Source organism: Oncorhynchus mykiss, chromosome 30 (genome assembly GCF_057628025.1).
Source record: "Oncorhynchus mykiss isolate SJ-2025 chromosome 30, ASM5762802v1, whole genome shotgun sequence".
NCBI lineage: Eukaryota > Metazoa > Chordata > Actinopteri > Salmoniformes > Salmonidae > Oncorhynchus > Oncorhynchus mykiss.
Window position 1 is genome coordinate 19,272,086 of NC_143051.1, and position 16,418 is coordinate 19,288,503.

General features: G+C 42.8%; 1 protein-coding gene across 2 annotated transcripts in view; it reads left to right on the top strand.

Moving 5' to 3' along the window:
• LOC110488054 (polyamine-transporter SLC45A4) overlaps positions 1-16,418 on the top strand; it is a 73,471-nt gene that overhangs the window by 801 nt on the left and 56,252 nt on the right. For both annotated transcript variants that reach the window (XR_002468338.3, XM_021560030.3), the window contains exon 2: positions 422-543. The gene's annotated coding sequence lies outside the window, so the exon portion shown is untranslated. The remainder of the gene's footprint in view (positions 1-421; positions 544-16,418) is intronic.

Genomic DNA, 16,418 nt, shown 5'->3' on the forward strand with positions numbered 1-16,418 from the left:
CAATCAATCAATTTAGCATGATGCATGTGTCAGGAGTTTACATAGCCATTTTCATAGTTAATAATACAGTAATAGCAACCAAGTGTGTTTGTCGACCAGTTTGTCTAAATACAGTGGTATCGCTAGCTTTTACTCTTCAGCGTAACTGAATGTGAGTCGATATCATGTGTCTCTGTATTTACTGCAGAGACCAGGTTCATGTCAGGGAAGTGGTTGATATTCAAATCTGATGTAAATCGCTCTTTGCTGAGTGAGATGCAAATCAGAAGGGTAGAGAGGGCCTGTGGTATGTTTATCTCTTATGAGGATTACCCAAGTGCCCCAAGGGTGGTGGTGCACCAGGTGCTCTTTGCTTTTCACTTTGCTTTCCTGAAATGTGTGTTAGCTAACCTTGCCACTGTGGATAATTTGTCTTTTGCAGGTGCCAAGAAGACAGCTGCTCCTCTTTTCCAAAAGGACGAGGCGCACAACGTCTTTGGAACAACTGCTGTTGCATGCAGTCATCTGCAGAGGTTACTGTATGAAGCTTTTAAGGCCTTTTTGGTGAGTCTGTGTGGATGTTTTTATAACTCATTCATTTTTAGATGATTCAGGTTAGATACAAGATGTAGACCATGTAGATACACACACACACACACAAGAGACACACACACACCTACACACCTACACACCTACAAACACCCTTTCAGACACTCTCCTGAGCGCTAATCTGGTCCGATCTGGTTTCAGCTCGTGACTGCGTGTGGACACTAGTCATGAAGAGAAACCTTTACTTCCCATTAATGGTATTGATCACTAAACACTCCCACTAGCTCAGCAGTCGGTCTCACAACGCTGCAGAGAGACGGGGAACCACAGACCCTTGTTCTTATTCGTTGCAGACTGTCTATGTTGCGTCAACACCCCTGAATAAAGCAAACTACGACACAAGACAGAAAGGTTACATTGGAGCATTAGCATAGGCTACTAAAGTTGAAATGTTCTTCCTTTCATAACCTCAAAGATCACTGGACAGCACTCACACACAGCTTGTCCCTCCAGCTCTGTGTTTCCTATTGCAGCTTACAACTGCTGATTAAAACTTTCTGGCTGACTGCTCCATGCTGAGGCTTGTGAAATCACCTTAAATGGGTGAAACACAGCTCTTAAAAACAATTCTACATTTCAGTTTTGGCTATCTTATGTTGTCTTTGGTAGTTTGCTTCAGACAAGGCCTAATTCCTTTGATTTAAGGGTGTGACTATATCATTTGATCAGATTCATACATTGACAGTGAGTTTAGGAAAAGTAGCCCTAGGCCTATATTTGGAAAATTTTACTACTTGTTTGATGTGGAACGACATCAGATATTACGGCCATGTCGTCCAGATGATTACAATATTATAATTATTATAAGAATCATAATTATGACAGTATCAGGTCAGTGTTGTTGTGCGTGTCATTCTGACATCATAACACACACTTCAGTGTGAATCCCAGCTTTGTCATTAACAAAGATATTGACCACAGATAACCCCACCCTCCTCACTGAGATCCCGACAGAGCTTCCAAGTACAGGACACTGTGTGTCTTGAATTACACAGTCTATTTGTGCAGTGTGGTCTGAGTTCTTCTCAACAGTCTTCTTTTATCCTTGTCGGCTTTCTCTTGTGAAGTTGTGTGACGTCATTCTAGTCCACTCTAGGCTCAGTAGGCCTTATATGGGATGTTGTTCAACCACAATAGAATATTGGATTAAAGTCAGGCAAAAAAAAATCATTTTGTTTACTGTTCATGTCACAGTGACGGCTGAGGGAGAGCAGATCTGACTCCGGCCAGGCAGCCACATTGTTGGAGCTCGAGCACATTCAATATCTAAATCGATATCAGATAACATGCATGCAGTATGATGCCACTGAGGTTTAATAATAGCCCTGGTTCTAATGCAGAGGGCAGCTACACTATGCTCCTGCTCTGTCCTGTCTGCCATGGCAACTACTTCATTGAGTGTCATGCTTTGTACTGTTTGCAAGTGGTATTGTCACACAGTAGTTATAGACCTTGGTCTGTAATAGTTATTATAAAACTAGGTATATAGTTATTATAGACCATGTTATAGACCAGGGTTATTCAAATCTTACCCTACGATGTCCAGACTACTGCTGGTTTTCTGTTCTACCTGATGAAAATGCATAATTGCACCCACCTGGTCTCTCAGGTCTAAATCACTCCCTGATTAGAGGGAGATAATAATAAAAAGCATTGGAACTGGCTTCGAGGTCCAGATAAACGTTTGAGGTTTATACACCATAGTCAGTTTTGATGAGTTTGACAGATGAACAAGTATTCAAATTCAACATGAGTTGAGGCATTGCCACAGAGATCAAATCACATTTTATTGGTCACAGGCACCAAAACATTTTTTAAATTGAGCCTTTGTTTAACTAGGCAAGTTAAGAACAAATTCTTATTTACAATGGCGGCCTACACCGGCCAAACCCGGACGACGCTGGGCCAATTGTGTGCCGCCCTATGGGACTCCCAATCACGGCCGGTTGTGATACAGCCTGGAATCAAACCAGGTAAGAAAATAGTTACATACCAAAATAACAATAATGAGGCTATATATAGGCTATATACAAGGAGTACCAGTTCCAAGTCGGTGTACTGGGGTATGAGGTAGTTGGGGTGATTGATTGCGGTAACATGTACATGTAGGTTTGGTTAGGTGATTGATTGAAGTGCTATGTACATGTAGCTAGGGGGTGAAAAGCAGAAAATACAGGTATCCATTTGATTAACTGTTTAGCAGTCATGGTTTTGGGGTAGAAGCTGTTCAGGAGCCTCTTGGTCCCAGACTTGGTTCTCCGCCACCGCTTGCCCTTTTGGTAGCAGAGAGAACAGTCTATGACTAGGGTGGCTGGATTCTTTGACAATTTTTAGGGCCTTCCTCTGACACCGCGTGGTATTGAAGTCCTGGATGACAGGGAGCTTAGCCCCAGTGATGTACTGGGCCGTACGCACTACCCAGATGCCGAGCAGTTGCCATACCAAGCCTTGATTCAGTCCGTCTACATGCTCTCTATGGTGCAGCTGTAGAACTTTTTGAGGATCTGAGGGCCCATGCCAAATATTTTCAGCCTCCTGGGGGGGAAGAGGCGTTGCTGTGCCCTCTTCACAATTGTGTTGGTGTGTTTTGTTTATTCCACATTGTGTGCACGTGATAAATGACATTGCTTTCTCCTTTCCTCTCCATATGACAAGTTAGCAGGCGTCTCTACAGAGCAGAGGCTCTGCCTGATCCCTGGGCTGCCTTCCTGGCTGGGTGCTCCTTTAATGATATTTAAAGGACCTCTCAATAATGCACAACGCCTGCTAATAATAGACTAGGTCACAGTGAAGGAGCCCTTTCAGGACGAGCCTCAGTTTCACCATCTTTTCTCCTCTCCTCTATCTCTCTCTCTCTCCTCTCTCTCTCTCTCTCGATGTGCTCGCTTTTCCCTCTCTCCACCCCTTCACACTGCTGCTGCCTGCTCATAAGATGGCCAAAGCTGTAGTTATGTTACTGCATCACAACACAAACTCAGCCAGTCCAGCTCCTTCTATGGAGCCTGCCCTGCAGCAGGAGGATTCTGCCTCAACTGAGTGTGAAAGTCTGAGAGGAGAGAGTGCATTTCGCGTTGTTCCTATCTGAGCTCAACCTTGATTCATGTTCTCTGGTACTCAGGGCTGTGATGTTTTTCAGCTATTTCACTCATGTTTGAGCCGTCCGTCTACCTGTACCACAGGAGGCTGCTGAGGGGAAGACGGCTCATAATACTGTTTGGAATGGACGGGTGTCAAACACATGGAAACAATGTGTTTGAAACCATTTAATTCCATCCATTACTGTGAGCTTGGCCCCCCCAAGTATGATGCCACCGGTGCTGTGTACTACAGAACTGTACAATAGGTATAGGTCCTCTCTTCACACTGAGTAGCTAGGGAGGGCCCTCCAAACAAGAAACTATCTACAGGGCCCAGTTGGTTTTCTTTGTTGTGTCTGGTGATACCTGAGTATTGTTGATGATAAACCATTCAGATACTGGCAGCTTTTCTTCTCTCATGCCCCTTTTGTAATGAGAGAAGTGGGAGGTTTTGCCCCCTCCTCTCCTGTATCCCCTCCTTTCCATTCCCTCCCTCCCATAAACAGTTTCTCCAACCCAGGTAGCTCTCTCAGAAGCTTGGGTGACAGGACTTGGCAGTAGTAGAACAACATTAAGGCAGCAGCCAGCTAGGGACTGAGGACGGACTTCTCCTCTCAGACAACACACATGCACTGTGGCTGGTTTGGTTGGCAGAAAGGCTCCCTTGTAGTGTTTGGAAATGACTGAGCCAGATCTGTTTGGATGCGGTTGAGATGAGACGTGCCGTCACCATCTTTCCACACAGGTGGGTCACTGTTCATTTAGTGATGAATGGATGATTTTCGAGATACTGGTTTTGGTTTGTAATTCAGTTGAATGTGCAATTGTTAGTGAGATAGGATAACCATATTTATTTTTGTGTTGAGCATTGTCAACTGTCCATGGTTTAGAGGAATAGATAGGATGTGAAGATGACAGTTTTCACACAGACATCTGAGCATGGAGATATAATCTATTTCCATGCATCTGAGTGTGATGTCTGCCAGGTTTGACATGGATCTGTCACGGAACATTGTCACAGAACATTGTCACGGGGAGCACCAGGGCAGCATACTCTGAGGACTGATTTTAAGAAATTAAATATGGATTTGACTAATCTCTTTCCTGCCTTACCACTCACAGCTTTGCCAGCTGTCTCCTGCTATGTCAACTGAGGATGGAAGTCAACATTTGTGTTTATTTAGTGATCCGTGGGCTTGGTTTTCTAATAACCTGACCTCGGTTGCATTTCTCTTCTGGTCTTAAGATTTACTGTAACTCAGTTGGTAGAGCATTAGATTTACTGTAACTCAGTTGGTAGAGCATTAGATTTACTGTAACTCATTTGGTAGAGCATTAGATTTACTGTAACTCAGTTGGTAGAGCATTAGATTTATGTAGCTCAGTTGGTAGAGCATTAGATTTACTGTAACTCAGTTGGTAGAGCATTAGATTTACTGTAACTCAGTTGGTCGAGCATTAGATTTACTGTAACTCAGTTGGTCGAGCATTAGATTTACTGTAACTCAGTTGGTAGAGCATTAGATTTACTGTAACTCAGTTGGTAGAGCATTAGATTTACTGTAACTCAGTTGGTCGAGCATTAGATTTACTGTAACTCAGTTGGTAGAGCATTAGATTTACTGTAACTCAGTTGGTAGAGCATTAGATTTACTGTAACTCAGTTGGTAGAGCATGTATTGTATACTGTTTTTTTGTGGTGTGGTTATCCTATAAGCCCATGGGCTTCCAACCACACCTGCACACCGTTTTGGGTTTTTATTTGTTTTTATCTCTGTTGTTGCCTAGCACTTGTTCTTAAATAATAAAATAAATGCCAGGATAGTGGGTTCAACTCCCAGGACCACCCATACGACTTTAGGTTGCTTTATATAGGAGTGTCTAATAATTGCCAGATACATGTATGTTATATAAGGGAAAGGGGATACCTAGTCAGTTGTCCAACTGAATGTATTCAACTGAAATGTGTCTTCCGCATTTAACCCAACCCCTCTGAATCAGAGATGTGCAGAACAAATTGAGGTTGTTCTGAGGGCAAAAGGGCGGTGTACAACTCCATATTAGGAAGGTGTTCCTGATGTTTGGTAGACTTTTATATACTGTGTATATAAAATATTTTGATTTGAAGAATCTATAGTCCCACTATGTCAATTACATGTTGATTTTGAAGGCAGGCTATGTGAGACTCCTGCCGGGCCGTTGTATTTGTTGTTGTAGGTAGCTAGTAGCTGTTTCAATACACAGGCTGCAGTTGATTCCCACGTCTGTGTATGCGTAACCTAACGTAGCAGGAGTAAAATAAACGCCTGCAAGTAGATCCCCTACATACTGGTCTTGACGAGAGGAAACAAAACGGTCGTGAGATTCTCTTCTGCACTGTTTAATGGAGGAGGAGTTAATATGGAGTAGGGATGCACCGATATTACATTTTTGGCCGATTCTGATATTTTCCTTGCCAAAAAAAACCCCCAAAAAACCCGCAGCCTTTTAAGCGTTCTAGTGCAGTTAAATAGTTGAAACAAAGTGTCATTTGTTCAGTTAGGAACAGATTGTTTAAAAACTTGTAAATTTGAAAAATTACATATCCATGAATGTATTTTATCGCACAACAGACACATATTTTAGCTGCCCCGCATTACAAAGATGGTTAATGTAACGACGTTCGTCTGTAGAAGGAGAAGCGGACCAAAAAGCAGCGTGGTGGTTACTCATGTTTCTTTAATGGAAACTGAACGATACATGAAATAACTTAACTCTACAAAACAACAAACGGAACGTGAAAAACCTATACAGCCTATCCTGTGACAACAAACACAGGGACAGGAACAATCACCCACAAACACACAGTGAAACCCAGGCTACCTAAGTATGATTCTCAATCAGAGACAACTAATGACACCTGCCTCTGATTGAGAACCATACTAGGCCGAAAACATAGAAATGCCCCAAAACATAGAAAAACAAACATAGACTGCCCACCCAACTCACGCCCTGACCATACTAAATAAATACAAAACAACGGAAAATCAAGGTCAGAACGTGACAGTTAAGTTGTTGGTGGCTCTTCTTACTATCCCATCTTGACTGGATGGACAAACTTCACAATGTTTTGAAAGAAATATTGGTTGAAACTAAAATGCAGTTAATAATTTTAGCTTTAACTGCTTGATAAAAGTACTGTCTCTAGGCTGTCATAAACTGTCTCTAGGCTGTCATAAACTGTCTCTAGGCTGTCATAAACTGTCTCTAGGCTGTCATAAACTGTCTCTAGGCTGTCATAAACTGCTATAAATGGAGTTGAAGAGCTTATTTCTCGAGTTGTTCAATGGAGTGTGCTCATGTTTTCAATGAGAATCCACTGGTTTGTACTGATTGTTGCAGGTAACTCCTAGTCGGCTGCGTACACGCCAAGCACTCATTTTTGTTCCAGCAGGATCTCCATCATTTAAAGTACTGTTCCATCTGGTGGAAACGTCTTGCTTAAGCCTTTTCCTTTTCACTCCAAGCTGTTCCTGTATTGCTTGCAGGTGGCTGTACGTTAGCCTGCAAGCAATACAAATCATTTATTCGTTCGACATGGTGGTATCTTTTTGTGTCGGTAAAATTAGTTATGTGGGAAATGGAGGTGGAAACGCCTTTATGCGCAAATATTTATATAATAAACAACATATCAGAGTAAATTTGGAGTCATGCGATGATATAGTATGTGGTCCTCCCACTACGACTCGGAAACCATGAAGTTTATTAGGCTACAGATTAAATAAGTTATGATGAACTTTGCAGGGTGGTGAAAGTGCACGGTGATGAGCTTGATGCTCTTTTCCAATAAATATCGAGGGTCTTATTCTGGTGATGATGAGGATAATAGATGCTTGACAAGTTAAAAAAATATTCTCGCTCTTATCCATATTAATCTCATCATGTAGATTAGACCAGGGGTTCCCAAACTTGTTCACTCAGGGCCCCCCTTCCACTTTGTACGAGTGCACACACACCACGTCTATTTCTATGGGCACAAGCACTGTTCTTGACACAAACTGTTCCCACCCCTCTTGTCTAATTCTACAGGTTTTAAAGCTCATTTCCTGCAATTCTACACATCTTGTCATGGGGTGCAAAGAACATTTAGCTGTTTTAAAGCTCATTTTATACATTTTGCCATGTCTAATTTGTATTCATGTGATATTTGAGTGACAAAAAAATCTATGGGCTAAAAAAACTAAAGCTGTGTTTGAATACCCATACTGACTACTACATACTTATGAGTGTATATACTGTAAACGAATGGTAACCTTTCAGTTGAGCATACTAGAGCTTCTCCTGTCTACTGGATGTTGATGCTGTTGCTATGCAACCTCTTGCTAGTTTGTTAGCATAACAAATTACTAGCTAAACATTTTCTAATTTCAGGTGTTTGTAAATTCAATCTGGAGTGCCAGAGTGCGCTATGGGCGTTTGTAAATTCAGAGCGTTGTCAGATTGTCCATTCGTAAATCCAGAGCGTTGTCAGATTGTCCATTCGTAAATCCAGAGCGTTGTCAGATTGTCCATTTGTAAATTCAGAGCGTTGTCAGATTGTCCATTCGTAAATTGAGAGCATTTCGCTTCTCGGAGCATTCAGAGCGCACACTGGACGCTCTGGCAGAGGAGTAGGGTTGAGCCGAGCACCCAAGCTAACTGACTAACGTTGGCTAGCTACTTCCGGACACAAATTATAGAACACTTAACTCTGACCGTTTTACTCGTGCTGGTTAGGCTGTTTTCATGTTATCCAGAGCGTTGGTATCTGTCCTGCTGGCAACAATTTATATCACACTTAAAATAAAATAAAAATTTGCTAACGTTTACTGACACTGGCCATATTCAACGGGTGCTTTGAAATCTGAGTAGATACATAATTTACAATGTCCATTTGAAACGCACAACAACTATACCACTTAGCTAAGAAGGATGTGAATAATCAAGTCAATAAATGTTGGGTAGTTAGCAGATAGTTAATATCCTGCCTGGCAAGTTCGATGCATAGGTAACTAGCTAACGTACCAGTGAAGTACATACTGCTGTAAAGCTATGTGGTTCGTAAGGATAGTGTAGCTAACAAATTGTCAGCCAACATAACGTGTAACGTAACTTATTTGAAAAGTTATTACTTTAATACTTTGCTCAGCATGTTCTTAACATTTATCATGGTTATTTAAAGCAATGAATTTGTATCCGCTCTCGTCGGACTTCGGCTGGATATTTTCTGCCATTTTCTTCAAATCTGAAAAGTTACGAAGCCACGCCCATTTTCTGAAGAATTTCATTATGGGCCATAAAAGCAGGGAAATAGTGTCCATTGCATGTATACTTTGTATTTAGGCGAATTTAGTATGACATCCGGGAACTTTTGGCATACTAACTATATCCATACTATGACCAATAAGCATACTACATACTCAATTCACATCACAAATAGTACGGTTATGAGTATTCGAACACAGGTCTGCAATGACTAACATGACAAGAGGAACTGATGCACCACCCAATGTCGAAGTTGCACCTTGGGCATTCTACTATTACAACTTTCAAGAGTAAGTTCAAAGCTGGGCTGCCGCCCCACAGTTTGGGAACCACTGGACTAGACAACCCGCACAGCCTACCCGCACTGTATCTGCGAGCTGTTAGCTAGAGTGCAGGTGCCAAGGCCAGAGTAGGCACATTTAGCTATTTAACGCGACAGTTTTTGTGACAAAACTATCGGTAGAGTTGCAAATGCGATGGAAACACAATGAACTTACATTTTTATTTGGTTCTTGAAAGCTTAAGTTGAAAGTCATATTTTGTGTTCACAACTTCATTACGCACTGATTTTTATCTGGAACAAGTCCATTTGGTGGAAACATACCACGGGTGGGAAAATGCGCATATTTCTAGAATATTCGCATACATTCTGTCACCAATTGGATGGAAACCTAGCTACAGGCTCTTTCCATTTCCCCTCAACCAAAACATCTGGTCATTGGAGACTCGGCAGATGCTAGTGTGTGTTCATGCATGTGTGTCTGTTAGGTCAAGCCAATGCTGAGCTGGAGGTTTTGGTTTGACCTTTATCAGAAGTGCAGGTGTGTGTATCAATAGCGATCAGAGCAGACCATGTGGTGCTGTTCATGCACGCTGTCCAGAATATTCTGTCCTCGTTAGGCTTAGGCCCCGTCCAGCCTAACTCGTGGTGTTTTTTTGGGGACGTGGTTGTTACGTTGTCATGGAAAGACTGCTGCATCACCTTGAATGAGCCTGGCACGCCTGCTTGTTTTTACGTTTCAGTGCAATTGATCACTGCATGTATGTGTAACGTGAAGGTCAGGGCTGTTTCCTTTCTGAACCAAAAGACTGTGGTGTAGGAGGTTTGCTGTTGGCTTGTTTTGAGTTAATTGTTGCGGTGGTGTGAGAATCTACTGTGGTCTTAATCAAGATAACTGACATTGCACCAATGAGAGGGATCTATGAAATGTATTTTCTTGTTTTCCCGCTTGTTATTTCTGTGGTCTTTGAATATCCCTCTCATTTTGCTTCAGGGCCTTTCTTTCAGCTGTGGTTGATCACACTTAGGTACACACCCCTAAGGGTATCAAATACCCTGACCAGGCCTAAATTCCTCTTTTCCTTCAATTGATTTGTGCATTACAAGATGTAGGCTGACATTGCAAGACTAATGTTTATGACTTGGTTTCCTTCGAGGGGAAACTGAGAATAAGGCTAGAGGATGATTTGTGAACCATTTTGATGAGGGACTCAACGAGCTGCCCTGACCAACACCCCAGGGAGGCATTCAGCAATGCTGTATCATCCACTGAAAGAATGTAGTCTTCCCTCTTAAAGTAAGACTCGGAAATACATGGTAACACTACCTATTTTCCAAAGACGAAAGGCCTTCTAGGAAAGGCCACTATATGACCCTCATGATTGTATAGGCCTAGCTAGCTGTGCTTAGTGAGGTGCTGACAAGCTAGGAGAAGGACGGGCAGGCAGAGGAGGCCCACATGGAATTAGGGTGGCCAGCGTCCGTCTTCTAAATATAAAGCTAGGGATGATAGCCTTATAATAGTTGTCCTGTAAGCTGCCTCGTACCTTGCCACAACAAGAGAATAGGTAATTGACTTGGCAGTCAGGTTCCATGCCATCTCAGCCATGTTGTTGGCTACATAGGCCTACAACACAGAGTGGAACAGTATGGTTAGTATCCAAGATAGGTCATAGGTCCACTCTAACCCTTACAGCTGGTGACTTTGCATAGCATGACCTCACACATTTGACATTGAACAGCCAAAATGCCCTGGAGCATGTGTTGTTTACCTGCTGTAACCATAGTTTTGTAAGTTTTGACATTTCATCCTGTCACCACCTCCCTATCTAGAAAAGCATGCTCTGTTATGCAAGTTACTCAAAATATGCCACTCAAAGCAGAGAATGTTGTGTTTACCAAAAACATTTGGAGAAAGACAAGTCCCAAGAATGGACCTCTGACAAATATCATAGTTGCAGTCCATTATTGGGTGTTGCTGACTTCTGCCCTATTTTTGAAGACTTCTAGTAGCCTGTCCATTTACTCAGACAAGCACTCCATTCCCACAGCGCTCTTTGGTAGCACCGGCATACCTGCATAAATTACTAACACTTGACTTGGGAATGTGCTTCATTTTTTTGTCTTACAAATGAACTGGCCTCCCTTGTTTACAGCTCAAAATGTCTGGATTGTTGACGCAGCAGTTTCTTCCACTGCTTTCTGTAAGGTAATTCCACCATTATACATCACAAGGCAGGGTTGTTGCTGTGGTCAGACCTCAAGCTGGTAAACCTGCTGATGTGGTGATCTACATAGCACATTGTGGCTGTGTGCGTGCGTGCAGAGTCTCCGCACATGGGTGTGTGTATGGCCATATATGTGGGATTGAGAGAAAGTGTGTTCAGGTGAGTGTGTGTGTGTGTGAGGGGGATTTGTCATACTCCCTGTTCACATACGCCTTCTGTCCCGGCCTTACACACTCTCCCTCTGCTGCAGAAGTGCTATACACACACACACACACACACACACAATCATCATCCCTGCCACTTTGTCCTATTGTATTATCAGGCTGCAGTGGGGCAGTGAGTCTCAACAAATCCATACATTTTTCTTCTGATCTACCACTTCTCTAAGCAGGGCGGGATCTGATCTGTCTGTCTGAGCTCGAAATGAAATGGATACTGTTTTGAATGATGGAATACTGTACACACACAGCTACACACTGCCCTGGGATTCTCCCTTCTCAGGGCTTTGAGATACCTAGCAGTCGAGGGAATAGGACAAGGAAATAATTTAATGTTTTAAAAAATAATATACAGTGTATTCGGAAAGTATTCAGACCCCTTGACTTGTCCCTCGTTTTGTTACATTACAGCCTTATTCTAAAATGGATTAAATACATTTTTTACCTCATCAATCCACACACAATACACCATAATGACAAATCAAAAACAGGTACATTTTTGCTATTTTATTCAGACCCTTTATACAGTACTTTGTTGCAGCACCTTTGCTAGCGATTACAGCCTCGAGTCTTCGTGGGTATGACGCTACAAGCTTGGTTCTTCCATTCTTCTCTGCAGATCCTCTCAATCACTGTCAGGTTGGATGGGGAGCGTAGCTATTTTCAGATTTCTCCAGACATGTTAAATTCCAGGCTCTGTCTGGGCCACTCAAGGACATTCAAAGACTTGTCCCGAAGCCACTCTTGCGTTGTCTTGGATGTGTGCTTTGGGTCGTTGTCTTGTTGGAAGGTGAACCTTCTTTGCCCGAGTCTGAGTCTCAGTTTCATCAGACCAGAGAATCTTGTTTATCATGGTCTGAGAGTCCTTAGGTGCCTTTTGGGGAAACTATAAAGGCCTGATTGGTGGAGTGCTGCAGAGACGGTTGTCCTTCTGGAAGGATCCCCCACCTCCACAGAGGAACCCTGGAGCTCTGTCAGAGTGACCATTGGGTTCTTGGTCACCTCCCTGACCAAGGCCCTTCTCCCCCGATTGCTCAGTTTGGCCAGGCAGCCAGCTCTAGGATGAGTCTTGGTGGTTCCAAACTTCTTCCATTTTGAGAGTGATGGAGACCCCTGTATTCTTGGGGACCTCCAATGCTGCAGACATTTTTTAGTATACTTCCCCAGATCTGTACCTAAACACAAACCTGTCTTGGAGCTCTTAGGAAAATTCCTTTGACCTCATGGCTTGGTTTTTGCTCAGACAAGCACTGTCAACTGCGGGACCTTATATAGACAGGTGTGTGCCTTTCCAAATCATGTCCAATCAATTTAATTTTCCACAGGTGGACTTGTAGAAACAAACTCAATGATGATCAATGAAAACAGGATGAATACTTATGTAAATAAGTATACATTTATAAACCTTTATAAACGTTTTGTGTGTAGATTGATGAGGGAAAAAAATATTGAATAAATTTTCGAACAAGGCTGTAACATAAGAAAATGTAGAGAAAGGTCTGAATACTTTCCAAAATAACTGTATATGATCAGGACTTGTATCCCTGACCTAGAGATGTGGTATGCGGTGCAGTGAGTTGTAACTGAACCTGTGACCAGAACGTTACAGCAGGTCAACCACCTAAGCCAACAATCTAACCTTGGTAGCTCGACAAACACCATTTAAATGGACGGTCAGTGAGTCATCCAGTCTACAAAATGGCCGCCATGCAACAATAGGTCTGATGGGCCATGGCATGGAGCAGGATCGCTCAGACTCCATGATGGGTGAAGCGATCAATAGGGAGGCAGACTGCACTAATCAATGCCATTGGCGTGTATGTGAGTTCAAAGGCAACGATTCAAATACAAACCTCCAATCCTGAGTAAGGTGTAATTCAGAGTCCATTGATGGCTCATTGTGACATGGCTACGCGGCTCTGAGACCACCGTCCGTGGGGGACACACAACTCTACTGCGCACCTCCCCAAGATTCCCAACCAGCACAACTCCGCCTTAACATCTTCTATTCATTTGAATGGGGTGGCGGTTGGAAAAATAGCTTGAGCCGCGCTGAGAATTCCAGAAGTTCTTAAAGCCAACGGTCCAATATTCTAAACCACTACTGTGCGGACATGTAGACCTACATTTTGGGGGACTTTTATGAGTGCTTCAGGCAGTGGTCACCAACCGATCGGTCCATCTCCAAGGCTTTCCTAGTCCTTGCTTCACGCTGTTTGCAGCATGTGCACTTGATTCAGCTGTCCTGCGCACTGTGTATTCAAAGTTTTCCCATATTGAACTATTCCTTGCGTCTGAAAATACTAACTCTGCCTACCCTGCAGGCCCAGAGAGAAAATCAAGTTCACCTATAGGCCTACCGCTTGCCAATCCGATAGCTCAGATCACTGTGTCTGCAGCTTCCACAATCCCACAGTGAAATTGATATTCAACTGTGATATTTCACAACTTTTTAAAAACCATGACTAGAGAGACTACAGAAAATAGCTGTTTTTTTTATGAGTTCATGTTTAGGATTTTATTCAGCTCTGTCAACACTTTATTCAACTGTTTTATAATCCTTAAAACTCCCTCTCGCTAATCACTCGCGCTACAAAGTGTATTGATATGCTTGCATTGTTATTACGGCTTGTCTTTCTAATATCGAGGAGTATTTTAAGTTCTGGTCATACGAGTAACAACATGAATTGATGCATGAGTCAGAAACAATGAAGTGCGGCTTGTGTTTTGCCATCAGCTGGAAGACAGTGTTCCCTTTTTGGTCAGTCTGCAGAGGGGGGAAGAGCTGAGGGAGGGTGAGAGGCAACCTCTCTCTCGCTCGCCCTCTCCCTCCCTCCATCTGCTGGGACTGACCATCAGATGTAGTCACCATCTGCTGGGACTGACCATCAGATGTAGTCACCATCTGCTGGGACTGACCATCAGATGTAGTCACCATCTGCTGGGACTGACCATCAGATGTAGTCACCATCTGCTGGGACTGACCATCAGATGTAGTCACCATCTGCTGGGACTGACCATCAGATGTAGTCACCATCTGCTGGGACTGACCATCAGATGTAGTCACCATCTGCTGGGACTGACCATCAGGTGTAGTCACCATCAGCTGGGACTGACCATCAGATGCAGTCACCATCAGCTGGGACTGACCATCAGATGTAGTCACCATCTGCTGGGACTGACCATCAGATGTAGTCACCATCAGCTGGGACTGACCATCAGATGTAGTCACCATCAGCTGGGACTGACCATCAGATGCAGTCACCATCAGCCCAGTAAAAAAAAAGCTAATGATTTAAATCTGTGACTCACCAGTAATACAATGTGATCATATAACTCTAATTTTAAATATCATTTTAAAATGGTCTGAGAAGAACAACCATTGGTGGGGCAATTTAAGAAAACCCAATATGCAGTGATTAATGTGTTTTTTTTTATTTTTGTTTTTTTTAGTAATGTTTTTTTAAGAAAAAAAGTGATCTCGGCTCAGAAAAGGTTGGTGACCACTGGCTTAAGGCGTCACCGTGCACACAGCCCAGCTCTCCCAGAGTGTTGTCGGTAGCGGTTGTTTATGTGCCTGCATGGTTGGCACAAATTTAAACCTGATAGCCTGTCGCCCTCACTCAGTCAGCTGGCCTCCCAACACCACCAATGTAATCCATATCTGGGCCTCTATTTCGGTTAGCCAAGCAGTACACAGTGTATACACATTCACATATACACACACTCACATATAGCCTACATACTCACAATCGCAAACAACTTCCAGAGAGGGTGGAGATGAGGTTAGGTCAGGTTGGAAGTTGGAAGTTTACATACACTTAGGTTGGGATCATTAAAACTCATTTTTCAACCACTCCACACATTTCTTGTTAACAAACTAATTTTTCCAACAATTGTTTACAGACAGATTATTTAACTTAATTCACTGTATCACAATTCCAGTGGGTCAGAAGTTTACATACACTAAGTTGAATGTGCCTTTTAAACAGCTTGGAACATTCCAGAAAATGATGTGATGGCTTTAGAAGCTTCTGATAGGCTAATTGACATAATTTGAGTCAATTGGAGGTGTACCTGTGGATGTATTTCAAGGCCTACCTTCAAACTCTGCTTGACAGAAAATCAAAAGAAATCACCCAAGACCTCAGAAAATAAATTGTAGACCTCCAGAAGTCTGGTTCATCCTTGGGAGCAATTTCCAAATGCCTGAAGGTACCACGTTCATCTGTACAAACAATAGTACGCAAGTATAAACACCATGGGACCACGCAGCCGTCATAACGCTCAGGAAGGAGACGCGTTCTGTTTCCTAGAGATGAACGTACTTTGGTGCGAAAAGTGCAAATCAATCCCAGAACAACAGCAAAGGACCTTGTGAAGATGCTGGAAGAAACAGCTACAAAAGTATCTATATCCACAGTTAAATGAGTTCTATATCGACATAACCTGAAATGCCACTCAGCAAGGAAGAAGCCACTGCTCCAAAACCGCCATAAAAAAGCCAGACTACGGTTTGCAACTGCACATGGGGACAAAGATCATACTTTTTGGAGAAATGTCCTCTGGTCTGATGAAACAAAAATAGAACTGTTTGGCCATAATGAACATTGTTATGTTTGGAGGGAAAAGGGGGAGGCTTGCAAGACAAAGAACACCATCCCAACTGTGAAGCACGGGGGTGACAGCATCATGTTGTGGGGGTGCGTTACTGCCGGAGGGACTTGTGCACTTCACAAAATAG